Raw genomic sequence first — 20,394 nt, forward strand, 5'->3', positions numbered from 1 at the left:
TTCCTCTTCTCTTTGATCGCCCAGAGATGTGGTGCAGAATATGCCATGAAAATCATTTGTTTGAAGCCAGCTCACCTCCTGCAACCAGAATACGTGCTTCTTTTGCAGTTCAGACTACTTCTGACATTTCTGTGGAGGAACACCAAAGTAACTGCTGAACCCTCCGGGGTCCAAGTATAATTTGCCATTTTTGACTACTTTTGATTTTTCCTCTATATTATTATTATTATTATTATTATTATTATTGCTATTATTATTATTATTATTATTATTATAAAAACAGTTTATCTCGCCTTGTTTGGTATAATCTTTTCAGCACAACCTCAAATATCTGAAATTTGAGGGTTTTTTTACATTTCGGCATACTATATTAGCACAAGTTATCTAAGTTCAAGCAAAAATTCAAACTCAGAGTAGAAAAAAGTTATATTTTTTACTGTAAAACCCATAAAAATGTTTGAAGAATCATTTTCATAACTTGAAATGCAAATACAAAATTGTACATTTCTAAAAATTCTGCACATGTTTTGCAAACAACAGTTATCTGGTACTATTCACTTAAAAATGCAGCCAATGCCTCAGGTGTTTTTATATAACAATTTAAATGTATTTACAGAACAAATAGGTGTTCTGGATCAAATAAGAAGGCACACAAATTATTTGTGCCAGTCCAAAAAAATAGTTTGTGTTCAGTATAAGACAGAAGAGAACACCACAGGCCTAAACCCTGCAGGTCTGACAGCAGGAGGTGGATCAGTCCAGTTTTCCATGTGGGAACAGCGTTTACACTGTGTAACAAGTGTCACCTGGCAGTTTGTTGCTCTCTGCCAGGTGATTGGCTGAAGGGCTGTGAAAAGGTAGTGAGCGTGGGGGGTGAAGTCAGTGTTCTTCTGTGGAAAAGAACAGAGGCGATTAATTCACTCGGGTACGAGTGGGTATTCTGCCGTGTGACGAGTTTTAATAGAAGAACTGATCAAGCATCAGAGTAGTGATGGGTAGCAGTGGCGGAGCGGGTTGGGTGGCTTACTGGGCTTAAGCCCGGGTTGTTTTTTCAGAAGTCCGGGGTCTTTTGGAGTGTAATTTTTTCATAGTTAGATGCCTGGCTGACAACTGTATAAAACAAAAAGTACACACAATATTCGAAGCACATAGTGCACACTGTGGGAATTTACGACTGTGCGTAAATCCACCCTAATAATATTGGTATGATCCGAGCTCAGGCACTAAGCGGGGCGGGGCAGCTGCTGCCTGTGAGTGCGCTGTTGGAGAAACGGAGCCAGGCAGACAGAGGAGAGCTGAAGTTTGACCAGGTACCAAAGCAAATCATTCGTACCGTACAAATAATGCAAATATGACGGTGAATCACGAAAGATTGATGTCAAACTGATCACTTGACCCATATTACGTTACTCGTTCTTCAAGTGAATCAACAAATGGCGAAATGAAAAGCCGAACAACAACAATGTTGTTTCTTTAGAGAGTCTTAGCTTACGTGTGTGTTTATTTCATATTTTCAGTTGTTTCCCTCCACGGCTAAATAAATCGGTTTCAGTAATGCACTGATATACAAGAATGGACATAAGGAGCTTCTTTCAAAGACAAAAACTCTGGTAGATGTTATTTTATATATTATGCTTTGTATGTTGTTCAGTATATTTCTATGCAAAACAAGAGGAACTTCAACACACAGCAGTATATTCACAGTTGAAACCATATATTTACATACACTTTATGGAAAACACAAGAACATTTTTTTTACTGTACAACATCAATTTAGAGTAAACTTGTTTTGTTTTGGATAAATAAATATTGAAATATCTTTTGAATTAGTTAAATGTCAGAATAAAGAGCTGTTTTTATCACTTTCATCAAATTTAGGAGTACATATACACTAAGTTTATTGTTAATTAATAAGAAATCTCCAGATGATTCCATTCTGAGCTGAAGAAGCTTCTGATAGGTTAGTAGAGTCCATGTGAGTAAATTGGTGGCACAGCTGTGGATGCATATAAGGCAAAACACAGAGCCTGTTTCTTTAACATGGGAAAATCAAGAGATGTCAACCAAAACACCAGGAAAAGAATTGTGGAGCTCCATAAGTGTGGCTCAATTTTGAATACAATTTGGTGCCATTTACAATTAAGAAATACAGATTAAATAAAGTTAACAAATATGTTTTTTTATATTTATCAATCTAAAAAAATAAACATTTAGTCTGATTTGATGTTACAATTAAAAAGGTGTTTGTGTTTTTATCTGAAGAGTGTTTAAATATCTGATTTCAACTGTATATTTGATGATTGTCAGCACAAAGAGGGAGAGAGAGGAGCAGAGAGGGAGAGAGAGGGAGATGGAGAATGAGGACAGAACAGAGATGAACAAGAGCAGGTGAGACACACATGTTAGTCAAATGGCTGTTTACCAAAAGTATCACCGTATCATAGGTCCTCATGTATCTCGTACCTAGTGTTTCTTTTTAGGTTTGCTATTTTTCAAATTCTACATTTATTAAGTTCTGCAGGCTTGTTTGCACAACAAGGCTAAATAATTATATAAAATTTTCTCAATCTAAATATTGTACTTTGGTAGAATTAAAAAAAATAAGTGTAGTGCAGGTCTATGATGATTTTTAGTGCTGCTATCATCTAGTTCTGATTCTGGTTCTGTCTTGGTTAAGTCCTCAGTAGTCCTGATTTTGAACTGTTGTAGTCCTGTTTTAATTCCAGATCAGTTCTGGGTCTGGTTGAATTGGGGTTTAGTCCTCGTGTCTTGATGCAGCCCCGACTTTGTTCTGCCTTGCTGCTTAATTAAAAAACTAGTTTAAGGTGTCCTGCATATGTGATATATTTTTCCTTATATGAAGTCATTCTTTTTTGAACAAAACTCAAAACAGAGCCTATTAATCTTTCAGTCATTTCTATTCACCCCCCCCCCCCAAAAAAAAAAAAAAAAAATCCCACATGCATACTACCCTTTAGGGCTAAGCCCCGGGTGTTTCAAATGTCTGGCTCCGCCTCTGATGGGTAGATGAGGCCTCGTGAAGCGTTTCAGCACATTCCCCAAACTGTATCGATACTGTGTCGACACAGTGTTGCTGTTTTGCTCCATACTGACACCTGCTGGGTCTTAAATATCATTGCAGGCAGCTGACTTGAGACTCACAACAGACGCTGATTCAATGACGTAGTCATACGTGAATACACTGTAGGTATTGTACTTTCCATGCAATCATTTTATATCTTTTAGATTTCACATATTGTAGACATATTTAAAATATAGTGTGAAAGACATTAATTAAAAATTAAAATAAAAGTAGGGTTAGTATTAGTAGTATAAAAGTATTGTGAATGTAATATTACCCATTTTAATGTAATTGACTCAGTTTATTCTAAACTTTTATTCAGAAAAATAATTTTATACAATGTTTTTGCATTCAGTCTATTGCGTTTAGTTGAGACCATGTCCCCAGCTCTGGAAAACACATGCTCACACTCCAATATCACCGAAATGTAACCAGATGCTGCTAATTGTTTCTTCACTTTTTCCCGACATGCTTGCATTTAAATCGGGCTCCTCTTCTCTCCGTGTACTTGGCCTGTAACACTGCACTTGCGTCCTTTGGAGCGTCTGCCCCCCTCCCTTCTTTCTCATAATGACCTGATCCCAGTTTGTCTTTGCCTTTGTATGGCCGCATGGTGTTTCTATCAAAATAAAGTCTATGGGCATGGATTCTCAGCAGGGCTGAAGATGCGGCTCCCATTTACCGATGTGCCATTAATAAGTGACGTATGAATTTATCTTGCAGGTCGGATGTAATTGCATCATGGGCCAGATATGGTCTGCAGGCCATAAGTTTGACATCCCTGGTGTAACAACCTCCTCTGTACAATGAGTCTAGTTTCCTCGATCATCTTGTAGACTTGCTGTTCTTTACTTTGATAACTGAATAAATTATTCCTTCCTGCTCATGTGAATTCCTCCCCATCCATATAAAACAGTAAACTGATTTAAGGATGTCATAGAAAGTCAACAAGCTGTAGAAGTTGTGCTTTATAATAAATACAGAGTATGTGACTGTTTTTAAGAGTCTTTTAACACAAACACTGACTTTCAAGGAATCACTGAGGCCAGTTTTCCTTTGAGGAAAAAAAAATCCATCTCACGCCACACGAGCCGATCCATCTAGTTGGTATTGCCTGCATCAGTATTTTTCTTACTTCATTATCAGCTGTTTGAGTTTGCACCGCTGCAGTATTAGATAAAACCCTCAACAAACAGACGACCCCCTATGAGCAAACACTTTGTGATGGTGGGAAGGAAAAGCAGAGAGAAGAGTCTGTTTCCCAAATCCAAACTGGAAGCTGGTTCGACAGGAAAGAGGCCTGATATCTGAAGGCTCTGCTCTCCTCCAAAAGTACGACTGCAGTCTGAGAGCGACGTGCTCTGTTGGGATCATACGGTACTACAGTATAAGGTCTTTAAGAAATGATGGGGCCTGATTATTCAGGACTTTATATTCAATTCTAGATCACAATAATTTTGTGATATTCATGTCTAGATTCTAGACATGGAGCCAGTGTTTCGGCTGTGTGCTGGCAGGAGAAGGACCCAGACTGACCAAAGCAAGAGCAAAAGTCCAAAACAAAAAAAAAAAACAAAAAAACCTGGAGCTCATGAAATAGTGCAAAACGAAAGTCTACGAAAAGCACTGATGCTCAGGAAACAGTCCAAAAGCACCACTCAGGAGGACGACCCGGAGGACGGCCGCACAGTAGACTATCCAGTACAGGGGGGCCGACCAGGGGGTTGAAGGCTCAACAGTCCATGACTGAACAGCTCAGGGGGCTGACCACGGAACCAGCGGTGGCAACGAAGCAGGTCAGGAGGCCGGCCACGGAGCCACCGGCCAAGAAGTCCAGTCAGCGGCCTGGAAGGTGGCCCGAGCTGCCCTGGGTGCAGGGGCAGGAGGCAGAGAGTGGAGCTCAGGAACATTTTCACTGACAGTTTCTGTGTAAATGGGCTGGTGAGTAGCACACTCCAGGGATAAAGCCATACTAACGGTCTCATGAGATGCTGCCTGAACAGTGTTAATGGGATGGACACAAAAGCATGGTTAGCTGGGTCGAGGTTAAATGGTTCTGAAACACAAAACTCAACTTGATTCAATAGATTTGCGGCACTGAGTCCAAGCTTCCTAGCCAGTTTTAATATGGCAGATGGCACTCTGTTGCTAGTCACATTTTCTATCTGAGGCACAGAAAAAAATACAGTGAGGTACTGGTGGAGCAACACTGGGAGTCTCAGACACAGGAGCAGGATTATCGAGGTTCAGAGGAGTCAGTTGAAAAACCAAAGTGTTCATAGAAGGAGCGTGACTAACCATAGATGAAATGGTAGTTGGTCTGGTACCAGAATGTGAAGAATGTGGCAAACAGTCATTTTCACTCACAAAAGCTGTCTGCTCAGCTGCCGTGGAGCGACAGCGGTGTGAATGCTGCTTTCTCCTGGAAGAGGGAGGAGACGAGCAGTCCCATGAATCCTCCAGCGGACTAGGCTGAAAATCCTCCGGCTCTTTACAGAAACGGCTGCTCATACAAGATCTACAGCAACACAGAAATATCCATACCTCCAGGAGTGCAAACTTTGTTGATGAACCCAACAGTAACAAAATAAGTTCTGAACTGAAATCGGACTACCTCTTAAAAAAACAAAAAAACCTATCACATGAATACAAATGGCTTGGGATGTGGCACAAATACCTAAAACTTTACACCACTGTATCTGAGGATTTATATGGTTGTTATAAGACACTATGCCCCTAATGCTGAAGGACTGGTTTATCTTCAGAAGGCTGGAAGATAAACACTCGCAGGAACACAGTGAGATGGACCGTCTGATACCTCAACAGGGCGGATAGTAAACTAATGTCGATAGCAAACAAAAAGCTTTATTTTTTTATTTTTCAAGTCTCCAACTGTAGCAAGTTGCCGGAGTTTTGGCACAACGCATTGGACATACCCACGTTGACAGCAGCCTCGTTGTGCACGCAGCGACCAACTTTGTTGTCCAGTCATCCAAGCCTGTGTCCTCAAGAAGTCTCACAAGTCCATCCCTGTGCGGTGCGGTCAGCACCCAGTTCAATCAGTCCAAGAGAGTCAGAGGTAAACTCTCCATTGCTGGACACAGACACAATGTAAATGATGTCCACAGATCCATCGGAAAGCATCCCCCAAAATTCGGCAGACTGCAATTTGGCTCCTAACTCCCCGCTGATGGTGTGATGCTCTGCACGATCTGTGCCCCCTTCACGTGAATGATATGCACGTCTGACATTTACTCCTAGCCACCACAATAAATAATATCCTCAGAATATAAATGTGGACATTTCTTCTCAGCTAGCTTGTTTATTAGCAATGACTTGCACCACATTTCAGTGCACTCATTGTTAGCTTTAAGCCACGGCACTTTGAGCCACCTTTTCGAAAGAAGTTTTTTCTTGAGCTCTGGCTCCGAAGCTGTAGGAACACCTGTCAGGTTGAATGAGATGGTCAAGTACGCAAAGGCGCTTGGTAACATAAGTGTCACTACGCATTCATAATTTTTGTCATACATGCACACCTGAGTAGCAGCTAGGTGCATCCCTGTCTATAACACAGTTTAACATGTTTATCTTACTCATCACCTGTTTAATTTTTCTCAGTACACAAGACGAACATGTTCATTCACACCTGAACTCTGTGGAGCCTGATCTCAAGGGTTTTATGTCTGACCCTGAAACCGGAAGAGGATCTTTCTGTCTCTTCAGATTCACTGTGATCCAGTGATGGGAGTGATTTCAGCCCTGAGTGATCACGCTGATGTTTGCACAGAGCAGACAATGAGGTGAATGTTTTGGCACATTGGTAACAGTGAAACAGTTTATTAGTAACGTGGGATCGTTTGTGTTTGGAGTATGAACTGAGATTCCTGAAGCTCTTGTCACACTGGTCACAGCTGTAGTTCCTTCCAAGTGTGTACGTTCATGATTGTTACGATTACCTGATTGTAAGAAGCTTTTGTCACAGTGTCTGCACTTGTATGGTTTCTCTCCTGTGTGGACTCGTTTATGTCTTTTAAGGTTGACTGCAGTGGTGAAGGATGACCCCACACTGTTCACATAGGTTCTTTGTAACCTCACTGTGAATGAGTTCATGTTGTTTTAATCTACCTGATGTGGTGAAGCTTCTCCCACATTCTTTGCAATATTTCAGTTTGTCTCCAGTGTGTTTACGTTGATGTACTTTTAGGGTGTGTTTTCGACTGAAAGTTATTCCACAAAGATCACAACGAAACTCTTCCCCACCACCACAGTGATGACAGGGTTGAGAACTGGATCCATTTGTGTCGCTCTGCTTCTGAACAAAGACACAAAGACAGTGTAAGTCAGTCCTTCAACATTTTTTTTCCTGAACGTCACCTGAAATAAAGAGCATCTCTGCAGACGTCCAATTACATTTGACTGTTTCAGTTAACACACTCAGTTTACTGGGCTGCAATAACTACAATACTACCACCATAATACTACAGTAATACTTATTTCATGTTACAGTAACATCTGAGTTACACTAAAGTACTACTATGCTAATATTTGCAGGGTACCAACACAGTGCTAAACTACTAACTGCAGTAATACTCATTTAATACTGCATTATAAACACTGTACTGTGCAGTTATAACACTCAGCTGAATGGGACACAAGACAAACACTACTACCCCCATGACACTGCAATTATAATATAAATAAGTATTTTAACACTAATGTCTAAAAGCACTAAAGCTATAAATAAGCAATGATACTACTGCTACAATAATACAATACCATTACGTAATGATACAACTTTGTTAACCATAAGAGAAGATTACTGAATGTTTGGTTTGTGCTTATTTTCATTTTTGTTTTATTTTATTCCATGTACACCTGACAGAGGAACGAGCCGCTGTAAGGAAGAAGAAAGAAAAGAAAGAAAAGAAAGTGTACTTTATTGGTCCCCGTGGGGAAAATCCCTCTCTGCATTTAACCCATTCACTCAGTGAAGCATTGGGGAGCCATTGGGCGCCGGGGAGCAGTGTGTAGGGACGGTACCTTGCTCAGGGGTACCTCAGGGTAGCTGTTCAGGGGAATCGAACCCCCGACCTTCCGATCATGGGGCCACCACTCTACCTACTGAGCTATCCCTGCCCAAAATGCCCAAAAGGCCATTTATGCTGAAATAATAACAATATCATGATATACCAGGAAACTGCCTGAACATTAAATAACACCATCATATCAATTTTCACCACTTTTAGTTTTTCATGATTGTGTGAACAAAAATCACAACTGAAATGAAAATCTGAATCACTCAGAGCTGCTTTTCCATGCAGTAGAATTGCTAACATGCTAACACAGTTTAATGAGCAGAGTTGTTCCAAACAGTCAGGCTAAAATGACAAGATAACAATATAAATACATACCTCACAGTAACTGCACTTGTAGAGTCTCTTTCTGGTGTGGATCTGTTGGTGTCGTCTCAGGTAACGTGGAGATTTAAAAGTCTTCTCACACAGGTCACATTTATAAGGTCGTCCCTCAGTGTGGGTAAACATGTGCTGTTGTAAATCTGTGCCTGTTATAAACCGTTTATCACACTGATCACAGCAGTACACAACATGTCTGGTGTGAATGCGTAGGTGTGTATTCCGGCTGTCTATGTGGCGAAAAGTTTTTCCACAAATGTCACAGCTGTATGCCTTAATTCCAGAGTGGGGTAACTAGATGCTTCTGTAGTTGGCTACTTTGAGTAAAAGCTCTGCCACACTGATCACAGCTGTACGCTTTAACTCCACTGTGGATGAGTTGGTGTTTTTTTAGGACATCCTTCCAAGAAAAAGTCTTTCCACACAACTCACAGCTGAATTGTCTCTCTCCAGTGTGGATGACCTGATGACGTTTTAGTGAACCCTTCACAGCAAAACCCATCCCACACTCGTCACAAGTGTATGTTTTCTCTCCCTTTCTTCTGTGAGGTTTGTCGGCCTCCTGAGAGCGCTGACTTCTCGCTCCATGTTGGTCCTGCAGTGAACGAGATACAAACAGAGGCAGTGAGTGAAATGCAGTCGTGGAACAAACTGAACCTGAACAATCATTATAATTTCCTTTATTTCCTTTATATTTGAAAATATAAAGGATATAATAAAGGCTTATCGTATTATTTTATTATATTATTTTACTGTATTATTTTTATGGATTGGATTTATATAGCGCTTTTTGAGGCACCCAAAGTTCTTTACAATGCCCTATTCATTCACTCTCACATTCACACACTGGTGGAGGCAAGCTACAAGGCAAGCTTTTATTCATCAAAATAGATAGAAAAGACCAATGAGACCATCAAATAATTGAAATGCAGTCGTGGAACAAACTGAGCCGACTGTCTTCAGCACATCTCTGAGAAATGGTGTAGGTAACATATCCAAGGGGCACGTAGTTGGTTTCATGTGCATTATTATATCAGTGAGATGGAATAATGAAACCGGTTTAAATTCTGAAAAAAGGAATGAACATGTAGGTGGTTCAGAGGGGTCTTGGGATGGGATATGTGCTCAGATATCATTAATTTTTCAGTAAAGAATTTTTGAAAATCCTCAGACGTGTGTGGGGCAGTCTCAGATATGACTGATGTGGTGGGATGCAAGACAGAGTTGATTGTATTGAATAGAACTTTAGGATTACCAGACTTCTTGTTAATGATCATGGAGAAATAATTTGCTCTTTCTACCTTGATGGTGCGCTGATAGTTTATTTAAGCAATCTCTAAACACTTGATAAGAAACGTGGAGCTTATCTTTCTTCCATTTTCGTTCTGCTTTCCCTGCATTCCTGCCTGACGGCACGAGTGACCTTATTTAGCCAAGGCTGAGTTTTAAATTTTTGCCGTCTACTTTTTTAAAGGAGCAATTGAGTCCATTACAGTGGGGCAAAAAAGTACTTAGTCAGCCACCGATTGTGCAAGTTCCCCCACTTAAAATGATGACAGAGGTCAGTAATTTGCACCAGAGGTACACTTCAACTGTGAGAGACAGAATGTGGGAAAAAAAAAATCCATGAATTCACATGGTAGGATTTGTAAAGAATTATTCGTAAATCAGGGTGGAAAATAAGTATTTGGTTACCTCAAACATGGAAAATCTCTGGCTCTCACAGACCTGTAACATCTTCTGTATGACGCTTTTCTGTCCCCACTCGTTACCTGTATGAATGGCACCTGTTTGAACTCATCATCTGTATAAAAGACACCTGTCCACAGCCTCAAACAGTCAGACTCCAAACTCCGCCATGGCCAAGACCAAAGAGCTTTCGAAGGACACCAGGAAAAGTATTGTAGACCTGCACCAGACTGGGAAGAGTGAATCTACAATAGGCAAGCAGCTTGGTGTGAAAAAATCAACTGTGGGAGCAATCATCAGAAAATGGAAGACATACAAGACCACTGATAATCTCCCTCGATCTGGGGCTCCACGCAAGATCTCATCCCGTGGGGTCAAAATGATCATGAGAACGGTGAGCAAAGATCCCAGAACCACACGGGGGGACCTGGTGAATGACCTGCAGAGAGCTGGGACCAAAGTAACAAAGGTCACCATCAGTAACACACTACAACGGCAGGGAATCAAATCCGCAGTGCCAGACGTGTTCCGCTGCTGAAGCCAGTGCATGTCCAGGCCCGTCTGAAGTTGCCAGAGAGCACATGGATGATACAGCAGAGGATTGGAGAATGTCATGTGGTCAGATGAAACCAAAGTAGAACTTTTTGGTATAAACTCAACTCGTCGTGTTTGGAGGACGAAGAATACTGAGTTGCATCCCAAGAACACCATACCTACTGTGAAGCATGGGGGTGGAAACATCATGCTATGGGGCTGTTTTTCTGCCAAGGGGACAGGACGACTGATCCTTGTTAAGGACAGAATGAATGGGGCCATGTATCGTGAGATTTTGAGCCAAAACCTCCTTCCATCAGTGAGAACTCTGAAGATGAAACGAGGCTGGGTCTTCCAACATGACAATGATCCAAAACACACCGCCTGGGCAACAAAGGAGTGGCTCCGTAGAAGCGTTTGAAAGTCTGGAGTGGCCTAGACAGTCTCCAGACCTCAACCCCATAGAAAATCTGTGGCGGGAGTTGAAAGTCCTTGTTGCTCGGCGACAGCCCCCAAAAACACACTGCTTCTCGAGAAGATCTGCTGGAGGAATGGGCCAAAATACCAGCTACTGGTGTGTGCAAACCTGGTAAAGACCTATAGTAAACGTTTGACCTCTGTTATTGCCAACAAAGGTTATGTTACAAAAGTATGAGTTGTATTTTTGTTATTGACCAAATACTTATTTGCCACCCTGATTACGAATAAATTCTTTACAAATCCTACCAGTGAATTCATGGATTTTTTTTTTTTCACATTCTGTCTCTCACAGTTGAAGTGTACCTCTGGTGCAAATTACTGACCTCTGTCATCATTTTAGGTGGGGGAACTTGCACAATCTGTGGCTGACTAAATACTTTTTTGCCCCACTGTATGGTGGTACAAGCGATAATTAAAACATGCAAGAAGCTCATCAGGATTATTGCTATGAGGAGAACTTTCCATCAAAGGTGGCCAAAGGAGATGCAGCGAAGGCAGCTGAGAATTGGGGAGCAGTTTTCAGGTGTTATAGGGAGTATAAGAGAGGGGGCCTGGTTTTGTTTGGGTGATGAGTGAGGAATTGGAATATTTAAACAAAATGAAATTATGGTCAGACGGACACACATCAATCACTTCAACGCCAATCACTGAGAGCCCAGATGACAAGATGAGGTCAAGAGTGTGGCCCTGCTTGTGTGTAGGGCCGTTGACAGACTGGGTCAGGTTAAATGAGTCCAAGAGTTGTAAAAACTCCCTAACCAAAGGTTTAGAGGGGCAACACATATGGATATTGAAGTCGCCAAGGATTAGAAGCCTATCAGTGGTTGGATAGAAAATCCGAAAATTCCTTAATGAAGTCTTTGTTAAGGTGAGGAGGCCTATAAGCTAGAGCACAGAGTACAGGAGAGGAAAGATCCAGCATAAACAGTTGCAGTTCAAAACTGGTGTAGACACTTCTGGGTAGCATTCTACATTTAAAGTGATCTCTGAAGACTGTTGCCAGGCCGCCTCCACGACAGCAGGTCCTAGGTGTGTTGAGGAAGTTACAGTTTTCAGGAGTCAGTTCCACAAAAGCAACTAGATCATCAGTAGGTAGCCAAGTTTCAGTTATAAAGAGAAAGTCCAAGCCATGAGAAACAAACAAGTCACGGTATATGAAAGTCTTGTTCATCACGGACCTTGTATTGATTAATGCCAATTTAAGTGGTGAAGTCTGAGAATGAATGTGTGACAGCACCAGATGGTACAAATTCCAGATGCTGAATCGTATGGTTAAAAGGGGAATCATAGTTTCTCCATTTGTTCACACAGCCAAGTTAAAACCACGTTAGCCAGCATGCCACAGCCACGAATTACAGCCCAGTGCCAGAAAAGTGTCTTCATAGTTTTATTTTTGAAAGTCGTGACTCAGTGAGTCCCGATGGCTGAAAATGTTCCTCTGCTGCTCGTCCGCTACCTCACTCTGCCAACCCCCCCCCCCCCTGCTCAGCTGGGACACACAACAGGATCTAAGTACTTAGCCGCTCCACAACCCCGACCCCACTGCAAGAGTCAAAGTGTCTCATATGTTCATCTGACAACCAAAGTACAAATTTCACTCTGATTGCCTTGTCGAAAATCTTGTGATCCGTGTTGTGCGCCAAAAGTGAGGGAAACTTTCTTTCACTCCCTTATACTTCAGAGGAACTTTTGTGACATTGGCTCTCCATTTCTACGCCAGTCCCGTTACTATGACAGGGCCATAACGGTCCTCTTGAAGGTTTGGGAGCCACTCTCTTCCCTCTTTCTATTTTTTCCTTCTGCCCATGTTAAAGGTGGATTGGGGTTTATACACTTTGTATGATACCGGTAAGGCTGTTTAAGCAGCTGAGAGGTGTCTGAATGAACTCTAAAACCAGTTTTCAGCTAACGCTCTGCTTCAGTCTGGAAAACAGCAACTACCAAGTTTAAAGACTCCATCAACAATTCACACCCCGCAACAGCCTGAACAGCTCCTCCTGTGGTTTCCACAAACAGGGACAGACCTGTTACTCCCCCAACCCACACTTTCAACTCCTTCAGCCCCCCAGTCCCACCCACCTCTTCACCCTTCCTAAACGTTTGCTTTCTTGTTCATTGGACGTAGCTTTTTGGGGAGCAAACGTTCGTTCACTCATCCAAGTGACTTCTTCAGTTTAGCTGACTGCCAGCTTTCCCCAATCTTTCAACAGTACATTGCATCATGACTGCAACGAGCCCACTACGGAAAAATGGGCTGGGAGGTCAGTATTGAGCATTAATATTCCAATTCTCCATGAGACCCTTTTGATCAACAACCCCTGATCAAAGCTCATCAATGCAATGCTGTGCATTGCAGGACTCCCAACTCTCTGCTGGTTACTCAGGCCATTGCATCAGCGGTCTTTGATTAATGAGCTTTGATCAGTGGTTTCCAGTGCTTTCCTTCCTGCTTTGGACTTGCCAGCGTGTTTGACACAGGAAGACCTTTTTAATTCTTCCCACTCTCCTGTCACATTAACCACCCAATATATTTGATTTCTCATGTGCTTTTCAATATGCACACTGTTTACTTTATCTCTGTTTCATTTAGTTTTGTTAACCCTCTTCCACTGTGCAGCACTTACAGCCCGCCACACTCATTAAATGAGACTTTGTAGGAGTTTCACTTCCTCTCATGTGTTCATCCACGCCGCTGGACAATAAAAGTGTTATTGTGACCCCCCCCTTCCCCTGATACTGCAGCCCGATCGCTCTCATCCATTCCTGTTATCACTTCAAAATAGAAATGCGGGCGTAGCGGTTTGTGGTGCCGGCGTAGAGAACAAAAACCGCTGCAGGGGACAATGAAAAGACTTTTCTGCTCCCAACTTTCTCCTCCGCCTGCTGCGCTCCTGATTTAGTTGCGTGTTTTTCTCCAAAACCACTCTCTTCCCTCTTCTCTCACCGGTGTTCACCATAAACTGGAACAGACACCAGGAGAGCAGCATGGAAAGACCTCATTCAGGAGTAAACTTCAACATTTGAACTGAACTCACAGTAAAGTTAGCTGTGCTTACCTTTAAGATGAGGCCCAAAAACCGAGGAGAAACTCGCGATGAAGCTTGCAACTTGTCCACACACAGGAAAACAGATAGGGCGCAGAGACCCACGTGGTTCACGTTGATCTCAGCTACGACCAGGAGACACAAGGTGGGCCGATCGATGAGAGATGTCGTATCCAAAAGTTGCGGGTTTAGTTGTTTATCATCCAAGTCACTCTTTACTTGCTTTTGCTGATGAAAAAAATAGCTCCGTCTGTCATCCCGGAAGGCGCTTTGCGTCTTCTTACATCGTTTATTGGCGGTTGTCAACACACCAAATGCCCTGTTTACGCCACCAACTGGTGTGGCCTGCACGGTAACAACTGGCAACGTCGACCTCAACATGCCACACAAAACAATTTACTGTGTTATAAAAACTTGGAATAAGGCCCGATAACCTTACAATAAGATCCGTTTCAGTTTATGTTTATTGTTTTGGATCAGTCGCCCTCTCACAGGTAATATTTCCTACTCTCTTTGACTCCCGAGAGTGGTGCAGACTATGCCATGAAACTCATTTGTTTGCAAGCCAGCTTCACCTCCTGCAACCAGAATACTGTTGCTTCTTTTGCCGTCCCGACTCTTCTGTCCATTTTCTGTGGAGCACACCAAAGTAACTGCCGAACCCTCGGGGTCGTCCAAGTATAATTTTGCCTATTTTTGACTACTTTGATTTTTTTCCTCTATATTATTATTATTATTATTATTATTATTATGGCTATTATCATTCTTATATTATTATTATAAAAACATTTTATCTCGCCGGTTTGGTATACTCTTTTTCCGACAACCTCAAATATCTGAAATTGAGGGTTTTTTACATTCGGGGCAATTTTTTTTTAACCCAAAAAAAACTTTTATCATTTCGCACCAGTTATCTAAGTCAAGCAAAAATTCAAACTCCAGAGTCAGTAGAAAAAACGTTATATTTTTTACTGTTAAAAAACCCCATAACAATGTTTTGAAGAACATTTTATAACTTGAAATGCACAACACAATTGTACATTTCTAAAATCTGCACATGTTGCAAAACAACAGTTATCTGGTACTATTCGCTTAAAAATGCCGCCAATGCCTCAGGTGTTTTGATATACCAATTTTTACATTATTTACAGAAACAAATAGGTGCTTTGGATCAAACTACGAAGCACACAACTTATTTTTGCCAGTCCACATAAAACTAGTTTGATGTTCAGTTCTACGACAGAGATAGACCACCCAGGCCTAAAAAAACCCCCCTGGGGCAAAGGGGGGGGTGGTCTGAAGCCTAGGAGGTTGGATCCGTCCAGTTTTCCATGTGGGAACAAGCGTTTACACTGTGTAACAAGTGTCACCTGCAGTTTGTTTCTCTCTGCCAGAGTGATTGGCTGAAGGGCTGTGAAAAGGTTTTAGTGAGCGTGGGGGGTGAAGTCAGTGTTCTTCTGTGGGCAAAGAACAGAGGCGAATTAATTCAACTCGGGTACGAGTGCCCCCCCCCCCGGCTCCTATCTGCGTCTGTGACGAGTTTTAATAGAAGGAACTGATCAAGCATCAGAGTAGTGATGGGTAAAACAAAAAAAGGGGGGGGGTTGCCCAAAAAAAAACAAAAAGGGGTGGCGGAGCGGGTGGGTGGCTTAACTGGGCTTCAGCCCGGGGGCCCCGCTTTGTTTTTCAGGAAGTCCGGGCGTCTTTTGGAGTGTATTTTTTCATAGTTAGATCGCCTGGCTGACAACGCCTATTTAATAACCAAAAAGTACACACCATCTCCCCCTCTCCGCACCCCCCCAGCACATTAGGTGAACACTGTGGGAATTTACGGACTGTGCGTCAATCCACCCTAATAATATTGGTATTGATCCGAGCTCAGGCACCTAAGCGGGGGCGGCGGCCAGGCTGCTGCCTGTCGAGTGCGGCTGTTGGAGAAACGGCGCGGCAGACCGAGGAGAGCTGAAAGTTTTTGACCAGGTACCACAGCAAAAATCATTCGTACCGTACAACTAATGCAAAATGACGGTGATGACTCACGAAAGATGATGTCAAACTGTGTCTCACTTGACCCATATTACGGTTACCGTTTCTTCAAGTGAATCAACAATGGCGAAATGATACAAGCCGACCAACCACAATGTTGTTTCTTTCGAGGTCTAGCTTCCGTGTGTGTTTATTTTCATATTTTCAGTTGTTTTCCCTCCCACGGCTAAATACATCGGTTTTTCAGTAATGCACCTGATATCCAAGCATGGACATAGGTAGCTCTTTTCACAGACAAAAAACTCTTGGTAGATGTTATTTTATCTTATACTTATGCTTGTTATGTGTTCAGTATATTCTATGCAAAAACAAGAGGAACTTCAACACACAAGCAGTATATTCACAGTTGAAACCATATATTACCTACCCTCTTTATGGAAAACACTAAAGAACATTTTTTTACTGTCCACAATCAATTTAGACGTAAACTTGTTTGTTTGGACTAAAATACATATTGAATATCACTTTTGAATAGTTTGTTAATGTCAGAATAAAGAGCTGTTTTATCACTCGTCAAAATTTCGGAGTACATAATACACTAAGTTTATTGTAATTACATAAGACATCTCCAGATGATTTCCATTCTTGAGCTGAAAAGAGCTTCTGATAGGTTAGTTAGAGTCATTGTGAGTAATTGGTGGCCACAGCTGTGGATGCATTATAAGGCAAAACACAGAGCCTGTTTCTTCTTTACATGGGAAAATCAAGAGATGTCAACCCAAACACCAGGCAAAGGAATTGTGGAGCTCCCATAATTGTGGCTCCCACTTTTTGCATACAATTTGGTGCCATTTACAATTAAGAAATACATGATTAAATAAGTAACAATATGTTTTTTTATATATTTATCAATCTAAAAAAAATAACCCATCTAGTCTGATTTGATGTTACATTAAAAAGGTTGTTTGCTGTTTTTTATCTGAAGAGTGTTTTAATATCTTGATTTTCACTGTTATATTTGATGATTGTTCAGCCACAAAGTAGGGCGATGAGATGGAGCAGAGCGGGAGGAGAGAGGGAGATGGAGAAGAGGACAGAACAGAGTATGAACAAGAGAGAGGTGAGCCACACCTTTAGTCAAATCTGGCTGTTTTACCAAAAAGTATCACCCGATCATAGGTCCCATGTATCTCGTACCTAGTTGTTTTTCCTTTTAGGTTGCTATTTTTCAAAATTCTACATTATTAAGTTGCAGGCTGTTTGCACAACAAGGCTAAATATTATATAAAATTCTCTCAATCTAAAATATTTGTTACTGCGTTAGAATAAAAAAAAATAAGTTTGTAGTGCAGTTCTATGATGCTTTTTAGTGCTGTACTATCATCTAGTCGATTCTGGTTCTGTCTGGGTTCGTCCCTCGTAGTCCTGATTTTGAACTGTTGTAGTCCTGTTTAATTCCCAGCTCAGTTCTGGGTCTCGGTTGAATTGGCGGTTGTCCCGTGTTCTTGCTGCAGCCCCGACTTGTTCTGCCTGATGCTTAATTAAAAAAACTCGCTTTAAGGTGTCCTGCATTGTGATATTATTTTTCCTATATGCCAGTCATTCTTTTTTGACAACACCAAACAGAGCCTATTATCTCCCCTCCCATTCATTGCTATTCACCCCCCCCCACCCCCCAAAAAACAAAAAAAAAAATCCCACCATGCCTTACTACCTTTAGGGCTAAGCCCCCGGGTGTTTCAAATGTCTGGCTCCGCCTGCGGGTAGATGATGCCTCGTGACAAGCGTTATTCCGCACATTCCCCCAATGCTGTATCGATACTGTGTCGACACAGTGTTGCTGTTTTGGCTCCATACCGCACACCCCTGTGCGTGTCTCAACTCTCTCACACGCAACCGCCGCACCAGCTGACCTTGACTCGACCCCCCCCCACCACCCCACAGACGCTGATTCAATGCCACCGTCCCCGTCATACGTGAAATACCAACTGTATCCCCCCCGTCTTGCTTACTTCCATGCAATCATTTTATTATCTTTTAGATTCACATACCGTAGACTATTTAAAATATAGTGTCTGCACAAGACATTAAATAAAATTAAAATACCAAAGTAGGGTAGTCATTAGTAGTATAAAAGTATTGTGAATGTAATCTTAACCATTTAATGTAATTTTGACTCAGTTTATCTACACTTTATTCCGAAAATAATTTTATACAATGTTTTTGCATTTCGTTCTATTGCGTTTTAGTTTGAGACTCATGTCCCAGCTCTGGGACAAACAACCACTGGGCTCACACTCCAAATACTCCACACCGAAAATGTAACCAGATGCCTGTAATTGTTCTTCACTTTTTCCCGACTGCTTGCATTTAAATCGGGCTCCCTCTCTCTCCGTGTACCTTGGCCTGTAAACACTTGCACTTGCGTCCTTGCGAGCGTCTGCCCCCCTCCCTTTCTTTCTCATCCTGACCTGATCCAGTTTTGTCTTTGCCTTTGTATGCGCCGCATGGTGTTTCATCAAAATAACGTCTATGGGCATCGGATTCTCAGCGGGCTGAAAAAGATGCGGCTCCCCATTTATCCGATGTTTGCATTAATAAGTGACGTATTGAATTATCTTGCCAGGTTCGGATGTAATGCATTCATGGTCCAGAATATGGTCTGCAGGCCATCAGTTGGACATCCTGGGTAACAACCTCCTCTTGTACAATTAGTCTAGTTTCCCGATCATCTCTGTAGACTTGCTTGTTCTTTACTTTGATAACTGAATAAATTATTCCACCCCCCCCACACCCCCCACCCTGCTCATGTGAAATTTCCTCCCCTTCCCTATACAACAATAAACAACAAACCAACAACAACCCACAGTAAAAACTGATTTAAGGATGATGTCATAGAAAGTCCAACAAGCTGTTAGAGTTGTTGCTTTAAATAAATACAGAGTTCTGTGACTGTTTTTTTAAGAGTCTTTTAACAACAAAACACTTCTGAACTTCCAAAAGTGGAATCACTGCGGCCAGGTTTTCCTTAGGGAAAAAAAAATCCATCTCAAGTCCACACGAGCCGATCCATCTAGTTGGTATTGCCTGCATCCAGTATTTTTCTTATCATTATCAGCTGTTTGAGTTTGCACGCCTGCATTATGAGCTAAACCCTCAACAAACAGACGACCCCGCTATGAGCAAACACTTTGCGATGGTGGGAAGGAAAGCAGAGAGAAGCGTCTTTTTCCAAATTCCAAAAAACTGGAAGCTGGTCGACAGGAAAGAGGCCTGATCTCTGAAGGCTCTGCTCTCCTCCCAACAAGTTACGAACTGCAGCCTGAGAGCGACGTGCCTCTGTGGGAATCATCCACCCCACCCCCGGTACTCACAGACCTCCCCCCATAGAAGGTTCTTTCCCAAGAATGATGTGCCTGATTATTCAGGCTTATCTTCATTTCTTCCGGATCACAAAATTGTGCTATTCATGTCTAGATTCTACATTGGATGCCCGTGTTTCGGCTGTGTGCTGGCAGGACGGAAGACCCAGACCTGAACCAAACGGCAAGAGCAAAAGTCCCAAAACAAAAAAAAACAAACAAAAAAACTGCCGAGCTCAATGAATAGTGGCCAAAACGAAACGTCTACGAAACAGCCACTGTATGACTCAGGAAACAGTCAAAAGCACCACTCAGAGGGGGAGGCCGACCCGGAGGACGCCGCACAGCTAGATATTCCCAGTACAGGGGGGGCGACCATGGGGTGAAGGCTCAAAACAGTCCATGACTGACCAGCTCAGGGGGCTGACCCCCCGGGACCCGGCGGTGGCACACGAAGCAGTTTCAGCGAGGCCGGCCAGCAGATCCACCGGCCAAAGAACGTTCCAGTCCGCGGCCACCTGGAAGGGGCCCGAGCTGGGCCCTGGGCAGGGGCAGGATGCAGAGAGTGGAGCTCAGGAACCTTTCACTGACAGTTTCTGTGTAATGGGGCTGGTGCGTGAGTAGCACCACTCCAGGGATAAAGCCTACTAACGGTTTCTCATAGATGGCCTGACAGGTTAATGGGCCCCCCTCATGGACACACAAACGCCTGGTCAGCTGGGTCGAGGTTACATGGTTCTGCAACAACAAAACTCAACTTGATTCAATAGATTTGCGGCACTGCTTCAAGCTCTAGCCAGTTT

General features: G+C 42.4%; 2 long non-coding RNA genes across 2 annotated transcripts; both read right to left on the minus strand.

The window, feature by feature from the left end:
• Window positions 1–4,417: 4,417 nt before the first annotated feature.
• Window positions 4,418–19,224, minus strand: LOC120746018. Its single transcript, XR_005698755.1, has 3 exons — window positions 19,214–19,224; window positions 6,779–6,789; window positions 4,418–5,841 (listed from the first exon to the last, which is right to left on the minus strand). It is a non-coding gene; the product is annotated as an uncharacterized LOC120746018 (long non-coding RNA).
• LOC120746017 lies at window positions 7,175–9,116 on the minus strand. Its single transcript, XR_005698754.1, has 2 exons — window positions 8,494–9,116; window positions 7,175–7,394 (listed from the first exon to the last, which is right to left on the minus strand). It is a non-coding gene; the product is annotated as an uncharacterized LOC120746017 (long non-coding RNA).
• Window positions 19,225–20,394: the final 1,170 nt, after the last annotated feature.

This window comes from Simochromis diagramma, unplaced genomic scaffold (genome assembly GCF_900408965.1).
Source record: "Simochromis diagramma unplaced genomic scaffold, fSimDia1.1 OVJJ01000023.1, whole genome shotgun sequence".
NCBI classification, from domain to species: Eukaryota; Metazoa; Chordata; class Actinopteri; order Cichliformes; family Cichlidae; genus Simochromis; species Simochromis diagramma.